Raw genomic sequence first — 16,647 nt, forward strand, 5'->3', positions numbered from 1 at the left:
CCCCCCCCCCCATTTTATTCTGTCCACGGTGGGAAATCTTCAGGAGAAAAAAGGTACCCCCCCCTTTGATTTCATAAAGCCAAACACCTTGTGTTGTCCGTTGTGTGTCCGACTACGCGTGCTTTTAAACACCCGCCCAACTCTACCTCTGATTGGCTTACCAAGAAATTGTATCTAATCTCAGCCAATCGTCAACATTTATGCGCATGTCTCGTGCAAAGCCCACTAACCAAGGAAGAAAAAAAGTCTTTGGCTCTCGGCTCAGAGATCTAGTTGGCCTGATGAACAAAACAGCTTCAATTATAGTAACGTGCGGCATTTTTTGGCAGGAATGGTAACAACGTTATTAAGATGGGAAGATTAATTAGATTAGAATACTCGTTTTCTGAAAAAACACCGTTCTTCCCGTCACTGGTTACTAACAAACGACAGTGAGAATGGGCATTTCATAAGACACTGATTTACAGTGCAAGAGGGTTTAACAGATCACTAAATCTCTGGAAGACACATTCTGTGCCTTGTGCTGGATTTAAACGCATTAGTGTCTACAAATGTCAATACTATTGGGGCCAAGAAACCTTCCTTCATGTCTCATTTAGAGTCTTAACATAGAAAAGGAAAAACCATTCACTGCTGGTGCATTTTAGATTTCTAAATGTCTGTTTTTTTCAAATCAACATGCCTATTCCATCATCAAAAGATCATTCATGCAAATAATAAGTATGGGCATGTTCAGTGTTCACCTTTCTTTAGGCCTCAAACTCCAGCATTCTCCCCTCTGTTACACAATAAGAGTTATTAGATTGACACATAGACATGAGCAATATTTCCCAAATCCACCCGGCATGTATGTGTTCAAGCGGAAACATTTTATCAAGGGCGCATGGGACTGCATTGGCAGAGATATTGCTATTATACTCAGATAAACCATATTTTTACACACAGTAGTTGTGCTCCATGTTGTATTGAAGTGATTTCAAGCTAAATATTATTTAAAAGCTGTGTGTAGCACAGAGTAAATTAACTGCTAGAAGAACATATTTCCAATAGGAAAATCGTGCACCAATAAGCAGGCAGAAGGTTCGATTTATCGCGTCTTCTGCATCAATGTACCTCTACTGTAGAGCCGATGATGCAGCTTGCTTTTTCAGTCTGTCAACATGGCAGACGGAGGAAATATCATTGCCTGTGGTAGATTCACACAGGCTCTTTTGAGTGAGAAGAATTGTGATTTTATTCCAGCTCAGTACACTCTCACAAACAGCTTTAAGCTACTGAACTGTCTGTTCCAACAACTATTGTTATTCCGCGTTCAATTCACAGACTCAATGATACCACTTTTAAAAGTAAAGCCATATTTTGGACTATGTCAATCCAACGAGGACCCCTTAATCCATGCGCAGCTTTCATCTGCGCATGGCTTTCATCTACGGATGAACTGGTCACTCTGCATGCACAGCCAAAGTACAGCTCCTCAGCTGCTCGTTAAACTATCGTGTTTGGAAAAGACTGAGCCATCAAGAGTTCTTCTCTTCTGCAAAAAAAATAAAGCCAAAAATTCTGCAATTCTCGAAAAAGACAAAATGAATGCAGGAAGCTGTGTTTCTTTAGCCTCAAACCACAGTAAATGGTTATATCAGCACCACAGCTGATGTAATCAGGGAAAAATATGCATGGCACACACAGCGAGACTGAAGCATAGCAGGGGAGGGAGAGCGGTTCCTGTCTGCTCTTTTTAGTCATATCATGAAATTGTCAATCTCCCATCTTTGCACCTGCACTGGCTTGGATTCATTATTAGAATGTGAGCTTGAACCTCACATCCTTGTTTGCAACATTTATCAAAGCCTGGTATCTGATGAGTCGGATCTATAGGAGTATATATACTATGTACTGTGGGCCTGGCTGTTAGAGCTGTTAGACAGGAGGCACAACACTGGTGGTTATCAGCCTGTGGTTCCCAACTAGATGGACTGAAGAACACCGTCACCACCCCTCATGTTTCGAATGTGTTTAAAGCGATCGTCACTGAATAATAGTCATTATACAAAACTGAGAATTGTTACAATTATTTGATCTGTTTCATTCATTTGAGCTATATCAACCATTTATCTATATAGTTCAGTCATGTATTCAATCGTTTATTATTTCAACATCTATCCCTTATTTTTTACAACAATTCTTCCCTGTTGTTAAATGTTTTAATGCACTCTCAATTGTAACACTTGGTATCAGGTGTTACACTCAATTTGTACTTGTTAAATCAAATCATAATGTCTTCCTGCTACCCCCTAGATAGTGTAACCACATAACCCCTGGTGAATGAGAACCTCTGGTTGGGGATCACTGATCCAGTCCCAAGTTTTGTCAAGCTAAGGGCTGCAACACCTCCGTGGAAGCGTAATGTGTGGTCGATATCTACAAGAATCTGAATAAACAACTAACCCATCAGGCTTTAACCACCCTGACTAGTTCAAACTGGAGGAAAAAAAAACGTACAACACGGGTAAAAACGTGCTACTGACTCAAAGGTCCATATTGAGAGGTATAAATCAGAGATATCTCCCCCATTGTCTGGCTGGATGAATTTGGAGCCATGTAATTGTTTTTGAAGGGTTTTAACTTCTTGACCACCTTTGGTATTTACTGCTCTTCACATTGACATCTTAATAAACTGATTCCCGGTTTATGAACATCCATATCAGTCCACTCAAATAAAAGGTAGACTATTGTCTCTCAGGTTGTAAGATATGTGACTATAACTGTCTATTTTCATGTCGAAACAGACAGCTGCAGACAAACTGCAGAAATGAAGCCAGTGTAGAGAATGAATGGCTTTAACTACTTTGCAGGATTGTGTTTAGGTTTACCAAACCTGCTATCCTATGAATTACCTTGCACGCAAAGCAGTAAAGACCACATACTAATTGTATATCATATGTCATTCTAATTTGCAATCAGCATTACAACAATCAACAGCAATTAGGGAGCAATTGGAAATGTTTTCATGTCCAATTGTAGTTTATTTGCCTTGGAAGGATTTCGGTTTGGAGTGCAAGTGCTAATATCGCCACTCCCGTTCTGCCAAATAAATAGCACTCATAAAACTCCGGCGTCTGCTGCACAGGATGGCAGGAAGTATACAATAAATGTAAGACAGTGTTGCCAACTCTTCTCCAATGAAATAAAATATGGAAAAGGAGATGATGTAATACCTTCGTTTACATGCAAATTAAGTTAATAGGTATTTGTCATCGGAATGAAAAAAAATTGCAACATGAAATAGAGAAAGATGAATGCTGTGAGTGGAGAGTGAGCTAAGACTGGGCTTTGGAGATGCTTGATTAGCTGGTGGTATAGAGACACATCCTGTCACAAGCTGCCCCTTTCTTGCCTGCCAGCCAACGCTGAGCCAATGAACCTCAGTTTTGTCAGCAGTGGTTCAACGTGCTGCTGTTTACCCTGCAAATGTACAACTAATGAATTTGTGGTCACGGCCAAAGATAGAGGCTGTCCAGCTAAGTGCAGGCCTGTGGCAAGGGTACCAACACCAAAGGCCCCAATGGTTCCAGAAAGCCCTCCCTTCCCTTCCTCCCCTCTAATGCTTTCACCGAAGAAGAGAGGGACTGTGTTTCTGCTGCAAATGGCAAGTGGCTTTCATTAAAAACAAAAACAGTTGGATGCAAAATGCTGTTAAAATATGACAAAATCCTTATAAACTGGTGTAAGCCCACTGACATTTTGCAGAAACTAGATCTCTCATTTAGGTTGAAAGGTTGCTGAAAATCTACAACTTTATCTGTTCAACCAGATGAATGTACTGTAGGTGTACACTACTTAATGATAATAACGCTCCTTTTAATACCTATAAGCTCATTCATTTTCCCTTTTGTTACTGAGCAGTACTAATGAGCACTTATGCATCTCCTTAATCAGCATTGTTTTACCACTTTGGCATGGAAAATAGCATAGTGGGACTTACCTTGCAATTAGCAATGTGAGTGAATAGTGAGTATAGGTGCTTTCTGTCAAAATCAATCGTTAGTTTTTTTCCTAAGCTCTTTTAATCCTGCTGCTCAGTCCACCTCCAGTCTGTTCTGACAGGTTTCCACCTACTGCCCACCACAGACACAGCAAACCATCTATTTTTCAGCCGTAATGGCGACAATGGGTAGCAGGAAAGCTGTCATTCCTATAATGATCGTGCTGTCATGAATATAATGGCTACGCTGTAATGTTTTATGGACAGGAAGTTCTCATATTCCCAGTGCGAGCAAAAAGTACTGGAGCTGAGGGCAGCTAGCTTGGCCGGGCTGAAACTGCCATCGTGTCTGTCGGATTCTGTGAGCTTTTTCTATGGAAACACTGAGAATGATGGTATGAAGAGGTAAGGGCGTAATGTATTCTTGTTTCTGTGAACACTTTGGTGCAGCATTTCCTCGCCTGTTTTGATCTATTTCTACATGAAAAAGACATGTTAATGTCGTGTGACGTGTTAATCTGACAGAGATCAGGACACAATGGTCCAGCCATCAGTCAAACGGCAATAACGTGAATGAGTAATGAAAGAAATGTTACCTTGCATTCACAGCCAGTTGAAACGTGTGCTAATAATTTGAGACTGGCAGCAACAGCACGCGCCTCTGAGCCGCTACAGGTTGCCAAGTAAGGCACACTTACAGTGAGGTGGTCATTATCCAAAGTAAGCCCCAAGACGAATTGCAATAATAAATGGCTCCCAATACATTATCCTGCTTATTACATAGCTGCTTACCAAAGACATTCATCATCTGACACAATACACTGATTTTAAATGTTTTTTCTTTAATTCAATGATGTAATCAACAAGACAGCTCAGTAGAAACGTTTGTAACTAGCATCCATGGCGACGCTGGGAAAGAACTGGATTTACAGCCACATAATGAAAAATCCAACTGGACTGCTGTACAGTCTCTGACAGATAATAAAAAGTATTGTACTCTCCAAATTAAATCAGTGTCCCCATGCTCTGATGTGGTCTTGCAGTATCTACAGTTAAATTTAAATCAACAAATAAATTACAAATGAATGAATTACAAAGCCACACTATTCAATAACCATGTAACGACCCAGTCATCTAATAGCATTGTGCCTGAGCTGGTCATCTAATTGCAAATCTCAATTTCTTGCATATTTATTAATGTATGATGAAGTCATGCAACTCAATTCAGAAACACTGCAGTTTCCCCGCAACTACAGGTGGGATTTTAGGGGTATTTTTATTTATTTTTTAAAAAGGTGTGGGTAAGTCATAAAAGTGAGCGATGTAATCAGCGAGGCCATTCACCGGGACTGCCATCATTACCGTCAGACGCATGCCTCGGTGCCAGCGAGTCAGAGGGTAGTCCATCCAAGAATACCTCTTCCAACTTCCATAAGATGAATCCCTTCGGAGATGCCATCTGTTTGTCTATCACCCGTGTGCCATGCACACAGGTTAGATCAAGTTAGTGTGGCAGGCATGTCTCAAGCCTCTGCAGTTTCTCATTCACACGAGTCCTCATCACCCTGCTTGGTGCTTTGTGGTTTTTTTTGCCAAAATCTACAGTCATCCTGATATTGACACGGGATTATTTAATGAACTGCATAGAAAATGTGGCTGTCTTTGGTCGACATCATCCCCCAAAATCCCTTAATAATGTTTTTTAAAAGAGCCATTGTTGCTCTTGACAGAACATTTAAATGAAGAAAAGGCTTCATTTTTGTACTGATGACACAGATAAAAACAATCAGAATTGGACTTGTTTTCTATTTCTATTCTAGATCCGCTCAGCGAGTGCATGAAGCAAGCAGTGGACACATGAGCGCTGTCCCTGACTGATCCTCTAAACCACAATAAAAATAATTCTATTTTACACATTTAGATTTACAGCACGTTGTTTTGATTTCAGCTCAAGGGATTATTACATCCAACTGTTTTACCAACTTAATGACAATTTAATGGGCATGCATGGTGAGAGGCACTGCTGCAGGAGTAATATATGCAGTCATTCTATCCACAAGTCAGATAAGTCAATGGGAACCCAGGAGTGGGGGTGGGGTGGTGTGTGTGTGTGTGTCTTCAGGTTATACAGAACACATTATACAAACTTTGCAGTGCTCATTTAACCCTAAACCCAAATAGTAGACCATACATTATTTAAGTGTATGATTGATGAAAGCATTGTTTGAGTGTTCTTCATTGAATTGTAACTAAAATGCAGACATTTACTCTTCTAACATTTACTTATATAAATGCAAAGGTGGTTGAAATATCACAAATGTAAACTTACATTGTGTGACTTCAATAGATTCAATTATAATAATTATTTGTTTTTTCTCTTGCATGCCCATCACTGCCCAATCCATGTAGCTTTTATGTTCTCCTTTGTTTGGATTAATATCCAGACTGGGCCTTCAACACCAGATGCTTATACATGTGATCAAGTGGTTGGAATATTTGCCAAAAAGGACGATTGCATTGTTTCACAGATATACCTGATTGTTTCTTAAACCGTAAGACAATTGTGTGTCAAATACTTGTTGGCGCTTAACACGCAACACAACACTGATGGGATCATTTCATTTTTTTTGGTATTTTGGCCAGATCGGATGATGAACAGCATATTGGCAGTCACTGCACATCAATCAAGGCTCACCTACCGGATGGTGCTTCGGATTCCACGCTCTCTCTCTCTCTCTCTCTCTCTCTCTCTCTCTCTCGCTGTCTCTCTCTCTCTCTCGGCCGGGTTTGATGCAAAGTCCCTCAGATTTGGCCGCCCTTTTTCCCGCACGGGTCCTCCGGTGTCCTCCAGGAGCAGGTGTGACCACAATCTCGCCTTGTTGTATTCCCATATGTTGTCGCAAGCGCAATTATGAATGCTCCAGTTGATCAGTGACTGGGTAGCCTGTGTGATCATGTGCTGCCAGCTCCTTTCTCTCCTTCTCTCTCTCTCTCTCTCTCTCTCTCTCTCTCTCTCTCTCTCTCTCTCTCTCTTTCTCCTCTATGTAACTGCTCCCTCCGCCCGGTTATCTCCCCGCTGCGGCACTACATGGCGATATGGTAATACTGAGAATAAAACGTGCCCGAGTCGCTGGCGAACTTGTGCGCCTTATTATGCCAATTACTCACCGGACCGGTCCGTGCTTGCTCATCCGTGCACCTTCGCAACAAAAAAAAAAGAAAAAAAGTGTGCGGTGCCTCAGCTATATCCGCTATTTGCACTGAATAAATTACCCCCGAGGCGCTGTTTTCTATTTTCTGAAAGAGTAAAAAAAAAAAATCTCCAGCTCCAATCTGCCGGCTGAGGCTGGAGAAGAGGAGCAGAGGAGAGAAAGAATGAGGCGTAAAGGATGGAGAGGATTGAAAGAGAGGGAGGAGGAGGAGGCTGGAACGCATTTGTGAAAGCCTTTCCTCTATGTGTCCTTTGAATAACAGTGAGACACTGTGCATATTTCACAAGTCTGTCTTTTTCCCTTTCTGTCACTCAGCTGGGTTTTAACTGCAGTGGGAACTTGTGCAAAATAAGGTATACAGACCACTGATAATGTAACAAATGAACTCTACATTCATCTATCTATCAGGAGATATTTTCAAGAGATAGATAGATAGATAGATAGATAGATAGATAGATAGATAGAAAGATAGATCTATTCATCCATGCTTGTGCCCAGAGGTTTTGTCTAGAACATCGTCTCGTTGCAGTTGCATTCTGGAAAAACAACAGTTGCCCACATATTTTGCCCTGGCTGGTCTTAGTCTCACTGCCTATTTGTCAGACTGTTGGATTTTTTTTTTTAATTGGAGCTCCACTCTGATTTACGCAGCGTGTCGGGCAGGTTAGGATTCTGTCCAATCATGGCACGTTATTCCGAGCCTTGACAGCGAGCGTTTTCAAAGTGGTCCTCAAATTGGTTGGACATCTGCTCCAGTCCCCGGAGTGATGTGAACCACAACTCGCATGCGGGAGGAACCGAGCCATGTGTGGACAAGAGTGTCGTGAATCCCTAAGCTCAGACCAGCTGCTTACTTTTCAGTTGTGCATCAAAAAAACCAAAACGTATCTGCTTAAAAAGCGCTCCATGAGCCAGCTTGTGTGATTAGGTGTGGCACAGCTTTAGCCTCTTTCCCTACCTATAGTGTATGAGCACACAGCGCAAAATGTGCAGTCTCTACAGTTTCGATATTGTTTTATGTCCCTCGATCATTTTCAATGTGAAGCCAGGCTTGTGATTTGTGTAGAAAATCTGAATATTACACATTGAAAGGCAAAGATCAGTGACTCTTATAATTACAATGCAGTGCACCAGCGTATATCATTAATGATTCAGTAGGACCTTGAAAAATGAAAATTGCAGCCACAACGATTTCTCATGTGCTCTCGATGCATTTGATGTCATTTTGGGTGTGAATTGAAATGCTGTCAATGTTTCTCTGAGAAACAATTACTGCAACATCTGGGAGTGCTGTAGCGTGGCCAAATGATGACCTTAGTCCTTTGAACAGAGAGCCGAACAGCCAGGGTGTTTGGAGGAAAAATAACCTACAAGGGTGGCTCTCCTCACTGAGAGATGGAGCCCGACTGAAATGGAAGGAGGTCTCTAACCCAAACTAAACCTGTTTGAGGAGTGTTATTTCTCAGCCCTGTGACAGGTCTTGTCTCTTCGCTCGACGTCTCTCCGGTATGCACAGGGGGATGTGCAGCCATATATTGCTAATCTGAATGATACATGCACTGTGGAGAGTCACAGAACCGCAACCTTTTCATTAAAGCTACCACAATTTCCTAAAAACGTTGTGACAGGTGATTTTAAGGTATGGGTTGGTGAATAAGCAGACTAGTCTGTAGTTGTCACAGTTGTTTATCAAAGGTGCGTGCCCCTGGCAAACTGTGTGATGCTGACTGTGTTGTGACGAATGTGAACACTTCTTACATGCAGACACACTAGAAATATACTGTACTACACCGTCCCAGCAGAGGACGTCTCTGTCATTTTGTGCATGCAAGTCATCAGTAAGCAGTGGTAAAATTAACCAAGTACAATTACTCAAGAACTGCACTACATACATGTACACAATGAGAAACCTGTATTGTACTTGAGTCTTTTATCTTAATACCACTATCTACTTTTACTCCACTACATTTCAGATATAAATGTTGTACTTTTTACACTTTACTATTAACCTGACAGCTTTAGTTACTAGTTACTTTACACATTATGATTGTCGCACACCAAAACATATTCAAAAAAAAAAAAAAACTACCCAACGATATACTGTTTATCTATAAGTCCAATTGAAATGATTGGCCGATTTTACACGTAGTTAATTGACAGAACTGTTGATTGTCTCTAAAAATGTGAGGATTTTTCTGCATTGAGTACTTTAATTCTTTAACATTTTCCAGATTAAACTAACAAAAATACAGGACTTTTACTTGCAACAGAGTATCTTTGCAGTGTGATAATGATACTTTTACTCAAGGAAAAGGATCTGAATACTTCTCCCACCACTGTCGATAACACCAATCAGTCATGCTGGCAGGTCCAGACATCTTAGGGGCTCTGCAGGCTGAGTGTAGATTTTTTACAGCTGCTGTGCAATCATATAGTAAGGTGAGCTGAGCTTTATGGACTCCGTCCTTCATTTATTTATCTGCTGGGCTGCATGCTGAAGCACTGAAGGAACTACTACTTCAGTTGGTTTGTAGAGGCTACAACCTTGTTCGAGTGCATGGTTTGTCAGTGGTTCAAGTGCGTCTTGTGCTAATTCGATTTACCTGGACCTCATAATACAGGCTAACGCCGTGATTTGCCATACACTCAGGCTGATGACGGTGCTGTCCTTAAAGGCCGGGTGTATCTGGTTCTTGTTTATAGCCAGCTGTTAAGATCCTTTTGTGATAAAGTGGCTTTCAGTCCATTCAGTGAACTATTGTGCTGCTAAATGTGATTTCCCATTAACATGGCCATATTGTAATTAGACTGCAGATTGAGTGAGGGCTTCAGTGTTTACTGATGTTCAACAGGTTTTTCTTCAGAAGGAAATGCACAAGGCCCAAGTGCTAGATCTTCCTCTACAGAGCTGCGGAGTAGGGTCCGGCAAGTCCACACAGCATTCTGGGGTGGGAGAAAACACATGCTCTGGTTTATTTGCATTTCTTTAAATCAATCAAAATCGTCTGCTTAGTGCTAAGCTCTGCACGCAGCAAAGGGGACGCTGCAAAACAGCCTCGGGAAGGAACTCGTTGTGGTGGAACGTGTGGTCATTCAAAAGTAGTTTTAGTCGTGCAACAGAAAACTCAGATTGGACTGATAGTCTAGCTATGTCTGGATTACCCTGCAGAGATATGAAGAGCAGTCAACCATAGTCCTTAGAAATCCACAAGATCACAAAGGAAGAGGAAGGGGAGGGACATCCGTCCAACATGAAGGACATCCGGGTTAATTTCCGGCAGCACCTGAACAATCCTGGAAGTGAAACGTTGTCGATATAGAATACACATTGCAGACCTATGTCCACGCTGCAGTGTAAGGTCTGGCTACATGAAAAACACATGCCATAGGATTATAAATCGCTCTTGGATGTTTGCATTTTTTCAAACAAATCACAATCATATTGGGCGGTGCTAAGCTCTGGAAGCGGGAAGGAAACTTGATTTGGTGGAACGTTTGCACCCCGCAAAAGAAAACGCTACACACAATATTAATTAAAGTTAACTGTTCACACAATACAACTACTACGAATGAAGTTGACCTGGAAACCAGACCCGGAGCGTCTCTTTAGACTTAACTGCAAGGAGTCAGTAGTAAAAATGAAAGCAAATATTGCGTCCTGGAGGATGCTGCCCTCATCCATGATTGGACGAGTCAATGCCATTAAAATGTTGAGCCTACCCAGGTTTTTGTACCATTATCAGAACTAGCCCCCATGTTTAACCCTTGTGTTGTCTTCCCGTCAAAATTGAAAATCAACACTTTTATTGATGCTCTTTATCAATGTTTTTAACTTTTTTTCACATTTTTGTCCCTTTTTTTCAATGTTTGTCACTTTTTGTGACATTTTCAACACTATGTAACACTAACTTATTGATTTTAGTTTACAGTTAGTTATATATTTTTGGAATTTATGGTCAATAAACCTCATTTATAGGAAATTACACCTAACGTTTGAGTTAGAAAAGCACAAATTAGGAATATTTAGACTGAAATTAAAGGAATGGATGTTGATGGATAATCACAGACTGGGATTTTTCAACTTTTACTCAATAATATTTCAAAACCACTTCAATTTGTTTTTCAAATCCTATAAAATTGAACAATACACCCCAAAATTAATGCACTCAGGGTTCTATGTTGTTTCTGTTTAGAGTATGTATATATTGTGTATATATTAGTGTGTATATTTTTGTTTTGGTTGTTTTGTGTGTGTAAGCACATTGTGAGCAACAATGCTCCAAAGAAAAGAAAAGTTCCTCGTATGTTTCCTCATAACTGGCAGATAAAAATGATTCTGATTCTGATTCTGATACTGATTCTGATGAAAGTAGAGATTTGTACTTGCCAAAGAGCGTTGTGTGGAATCAATCATGTTTTTTGGGGTAATTAAAAAGAACATTGATGTAGGAAAACGGGTCCATTTTTTTTTTAAATTGATTACAAAAAAAGAAGAAACTTAGCTCTATCATCCTGCCTTTCATATGGGGTTATACATCACATAGAACAGCCAAAGCCCACAGTCACAAACCCATCAAAAAAGGAGGCCTAGGTATTCCAATCCTAAAACATTCTCACCGGGCGGCTGACTCCAGTCAGAGCGATTGTCCGCTGGATTTGCAAAGAGGCCGAAGCAGATAACATTCCTTCGTGGTTACAATTAGAAGCCTCAGCTGTCAAAGGCTCCTCACTGCCTGCCCTTCTGTTCTCCACGCCTGCCTCAGTAGATAAGTCATTTCAAAAAAACTTCACCTTAAAGAACTCCATAAAACTATCAAACCAAGTGGCTGGGTTAGCTCAGTTGGTAGCACAGGCGCACCGGTATAGAGGTTTACCACTCATTCAGCAGCTGCGGGTTCAATTCCTATCTGCAGCCTTTTGCTGGATTTCATTTCCCTTCCCTCTTTCCTTTCATGTCTCTAAAATGCCCGAAAAATATAATGATTAAATCAAATTAAAAGTGCTTGGCGAACCCTGAGTGTTTCTGTATACGCTCCCATCTGCCAAGATCATTTATGTCAGCCTGGTCAGTTAGAGGCTCTGTTTACAGCTTGGAGGGAGAGAGCGGTATTAAAAGCTTTTTAAGCAATCAAGCACCAAATTGAAACTCCCCAAATTCACATTTTGTCTCTTACATTCAGGTTCGGCACTATATTAAAGAAAATTGCCTGCACTTTGAGTCCTGTCAGACCAGTCACCCATTTGTTTAAAATCTCATGCTCCCTCCAGATTCCGGCAGCTGGTATCAAAATTTGCAAATTGTTTCCCACTCTGGTGTCCTCAGAACACATTAGGGCAGCATGGGCCAGTGATTTGAATTCAGAGCCAACAGAGGAGTTCTGGGAGGACGCCATGTCCCGAATCCATTGTTGTTCTATTAACTCAAGGTACAGACTAATCCAGTATTGTGATGCATGGAGTGCATTATTCAAAAACAAAACTGAACTGCATCTTCCCAACAGTGTCTTCTAAATTTGACAAATGTCTTTCGGCTGAAGGATCACTAGCACACCTTTTCTGGTTCTGCCCTACACTATATAACTGGACAGAGATCTTCAGGAATTGAAGCCGTTCTGCACCTAGCAATGCTGGTTGCTACATAGCAACTGCCTTGGAAGTCTACCCATCCACCCGGTTTTAAACAATGGCTTAAGGAAAGGGTGTATATTATACAGATGGAAAGGCTGCGCCTGCATAAGGGTAATATGAGGAACAAACTCTTCTTGAGAATTTGGGGCCCTTTTTTGGCTCAGTGCTAAATTACTCCATGACCTGGACCTGTCTGTGTAGACGAGTAAGTATATACTTTCTACCTACACAGTATTCTGCCTCATTCATGATATGTTAAATATATCATGTGACATATTGTCTGAGATACTAATGTTACTTTGTAAACTGATAGCCGTAAAGTAGTGTATTGTATGGTGGTGACATATTCTGTTTTATTTGTGTGTTGCCACTGTTTTAAAAAATGAAATCCCCGCCAATCGATCCCAAAATGTCCCAGTTAGATACTAAATGCCTAAACATAATCTTTGTAAATCTTTACATTTGTTCCCCAAAAATACCAAGCAGGCCTGCCTGATTGCACCATCCAAATTTTATTTAAAATTTGCCAAATTTAAGCCTGTAGCTTGGTAGCTTAAAGTTGGCTTCTCGAGATGACCAGAGTTTGAGAACGGCAACACACAGAGAGCGGAAGGTGAGGGACATGCAGGCAATCATCTTTAAAATGTAGCCCACCTCCTTTGATCCAGACTACTTCAGAGGAAACAGCAGTTTGCAGTAGTTGGGAGTGATATTTTGAGGTAGTTTGCAGTATTTTACTTGATATCATTAAGATGCAATTACCAATATAGTAATTGCGCTACTGATGTTCAAAGTCACCTTTCTCCCCTAATATGTAGGAGTGCCCTAAGGCAGTGTCCAGCAAAGAAGCAAATCTAATATTTGACCGCCCTTTTGACACTGGGTTCATCTTTCCTCTCATCCACTGCCACTGCTCTCCATCTATGCTGCATTTCTTTCCTTATCCTCCTTCCCCATGGCGTCTCAGTGGGAGTGGGAGTGTAATTACGCAGTCAGACGGTGTTTACAGACGCAAAAGCGCCTTAATTTATTCCAACAGTTAGCAGTAATTCACCACTTTAATTTATAGCTCCTCCACCCAGTGGGAAAATAAGAGTAGCAGATAGTGAGAACGAGGGGGAGAGAGAAGGAGCATATGGGCGCTATATTGCAGAATACAGTTGACAACAACGTCTACAAGGCTTAGGCCCATGTTAAAGACATCCCCATTGGTTTAAGTTGTTTTTTCAAACTATGGTGGTATTATAGCTTTCTCTATAATGGAGGAAATGCAATAAAAAAGAAGAAGATCATGGCTGTGTTATATTCGCAGCTAAAAAAAAACTTGGTGGTGTTACTGTTCAGTTATCGTTATCATCCAGCTCTTTTATAAAAAAGCTTCAGCAGTGAGCCGACAGGGATATTTATGTCAGGTCAGGCTGTAAACCACGCAAAGCCGAGCAGTGAAGGGTAGTTTAGTTTGTCTTTACTGTCATTTAATCAACACCCTGACTGGGTAATAAATCCCCCTTACCAATGGGTGGCACTTCTCTTCTTGTTAACAGATTTTCAGCCTGTTTAAGATCCTATTCACTACAAAACAGGGAGTCTTTTCAGGCCAAAGGTGCACTAATTTCAGATTTTTCTTAACTTTCAAGTCTGTCTAAAGCTGTGAACACTGGTGAGAAAACCAACATTGATTACATTCACAACGCCGCCTCAGAACAGCTACAATGGCTCTTATAGACCTTTTGATTACCTTTGAGGCAAGATGGAAAACCTTAACGACCAAAAGACAAGTCAAGATACCCAAGAAAAACAGCCAGCTGAACTGTAGCAGCTGGCGCGGAAACACGCCTCTCCATCCCCAGCGTGAAAGTGCAGTATTGATGCAGCTGTTAATAGCAATTTGAAAGAGGTACATGTCAGAATAGAAAAGAAATCATGGACTGGGGCGGCTGTGGCTCAGTGGCAGAGTGGTTGCCTGCTAATCGGAAGGTTGATGCTTTGATCCCTGGCCCTGCAGCCCATGTCGAGGTGTCCTTGGGCAAGACGCTGAACACTGAGATGCTCCCGATGCTGCGCATCCAGGTGTAAGTGCGTAATGGCTGCAGTGTGTGACGGCTCCGTACTCCGCCATCCGTGAACGCAGGTCCGGATTTGTTGCGTAACGGCTGTGGCTACGGCTGACCGTGGAAGTCTCGTGAACCCACGAGATCTCACAAATTCATGTAGAACAGAACCACAAAACCAACAGCAGTTTGTTTCTGTCCTGAGGAATGTTTTCAAGGTGTAGTGCAGGGAAATATGATCCGCCACGAGCAGGGTGTATTTTCTTTTGAAAATTAACCAGATGTTTTATTCTGTATCTGCCATTAGGCAAAAATAGAAGCTCTGCATATCTGCTTCCGGAGGGCTGTGGATCGCCAGACCTGGGACACAGCCGTTACGCAGTCGGTGGAAATACACACAATTACTTTAATGGAAACCTAATGACTCTGACACCGTTCCGGAGGGCATTCAAGAATATTTGCATCCAAACGGATCCATTTGTAAACGACTAAACATGCTACTACATATTCCAGGCCTCCAGGTGGCACTGTTTCTGCTACATAAATTCACCAACGGATGGAGAAGAAGAGGTGGAGCAGGTGCTTAACCTTGCGCGGTGTATACAAACAGACAGTAGCAGAAGAAACCAAAACACAATATGGAGCATAATATTTTGCCCTAGTAACCCTAATAAGCTCAATGTCGTCTCCAGCTGGAGCACAAGCATGTAGTCCGCCATTGTTGTTGTTATGAGACGTTGTCGTGGGATTATAGGTCAAAAGCTAGAGGTTGAGGGTTGTCACCATGACGGCTTTAACCGTCCAAATCAATAGGTGAAAACCGAGCCCTGGGTATCCTGCTCTGCCTTTGAGGAAATGAAAGCTCTGATGGGACGATCTAGAATATGCTCCTTATGAGGTCATAAAGGGCAAGGTTTCTTCCCTTTTCTCTGCTTTGCCCGCCCAGGAGAGAGAAAGAGATAGACCTCATGGCTTTCAAGTGAGCAAAGTGGTAGTTGACAGGGCCACACCCCCACTCTCCACCTTGTCCCCCCTTTCCCCTCCTCAATAGCTACAGACTCTTAAAATGGCACATCATAAGGAAAGCTCATTGTGGGACTGGCTCTAGTGGCTGTCATTCTGCACAAAGGGGGAATTTGGGGAAAGAGGCTTCAGATACAGAATTAGGGGACCAATAAGATCTACATAACAGAGACTTCAGATACAGTATTAGGGGACCACTAAGGTCTATATAAAAGCATCCAAAAAGCACCATGTCATGGGACCTTTAAGATCAAGAAAGCAATTGAGCCTGCTTAAAGACTTTTACATTGGTAGAGATACTAAATGTGTGTCATCTTCCCAGACTGTATCCTCTTCTCCGTTCAACTATTCTCCATCATCATGAAAACAAACACTAAAGACTTCTCTAAAATGGATGATCCTGATTAACATTTACTCATTTAGTTTAAGTTCTCATGCACGTCAATGGCAGCACGCCTGTTTGTTGCTCTGAGAGATTGTTTGAGTGATTGAGTTTATAGACATTGTCATCACTCTTATGAATTAAAATTAAAATTATAGTTTAGATTCCTATTGAACCCCTGTGATGATGATTCTGGGGTTTATGGGATTGATTAACTGATCAAGACATTGGGTGCTTTTTGGCTACCAGCTACAGGCCAAACAGCTCAACGCAAGCGTGCAGTGCTTTTAATTATTATAAATGCCATAGCTATGTGCATGCCTGGAATTACTTTTGTACTCAATTTATCTGCATTGTGTGATCCTTGTC

The 16,647-nt window shown here is 41.5% G+C and overlaps 1 protein-coding gene across 3 annotated transcripts in view; it reads right to left on the minus strand.

Moving 5' to 3' along the window:
• Window positions 1-16,647, minus strand: part of flrt1a (fibronectin leucine rich transmembrane protein 1a) — a 69,959-nt gene that overhangs the window by 35,147 nt on the left and 18,165 nt on the right. The window contains exon 1 of one of the 3 annotated variants that reach the window (XM_034889205.1): window positions 6,678-6,719. The exons of 1 other annotated variant lie outside the window; for it this stretch is intronic. The gene's annotated coding sequence lies outside the window, so the exon portion shown is untranslated. Of the gene's footprint in view, window positions 1-6,677; window positions 6,720-16,647 lie in introns of those variants that run through there. One more of the 3 variants, XM_034889206.1, reaches the window with a different exon arrangement.

This window comes from Etheostoma cragini, chromosome 13 (genome assembly GCF_013103735.1).
Source record: "Etheostoma cragini isolate CJK2018 chromosome 13, CSU_Ecrag_1.0, whole genome shotgun sequence".
Lineage (NCBI taxonomy): Eukaryota > Metazoa > Chordata > Actinopteri > Perciformes > Percidae > Etheostoma > Etheostoma cragini.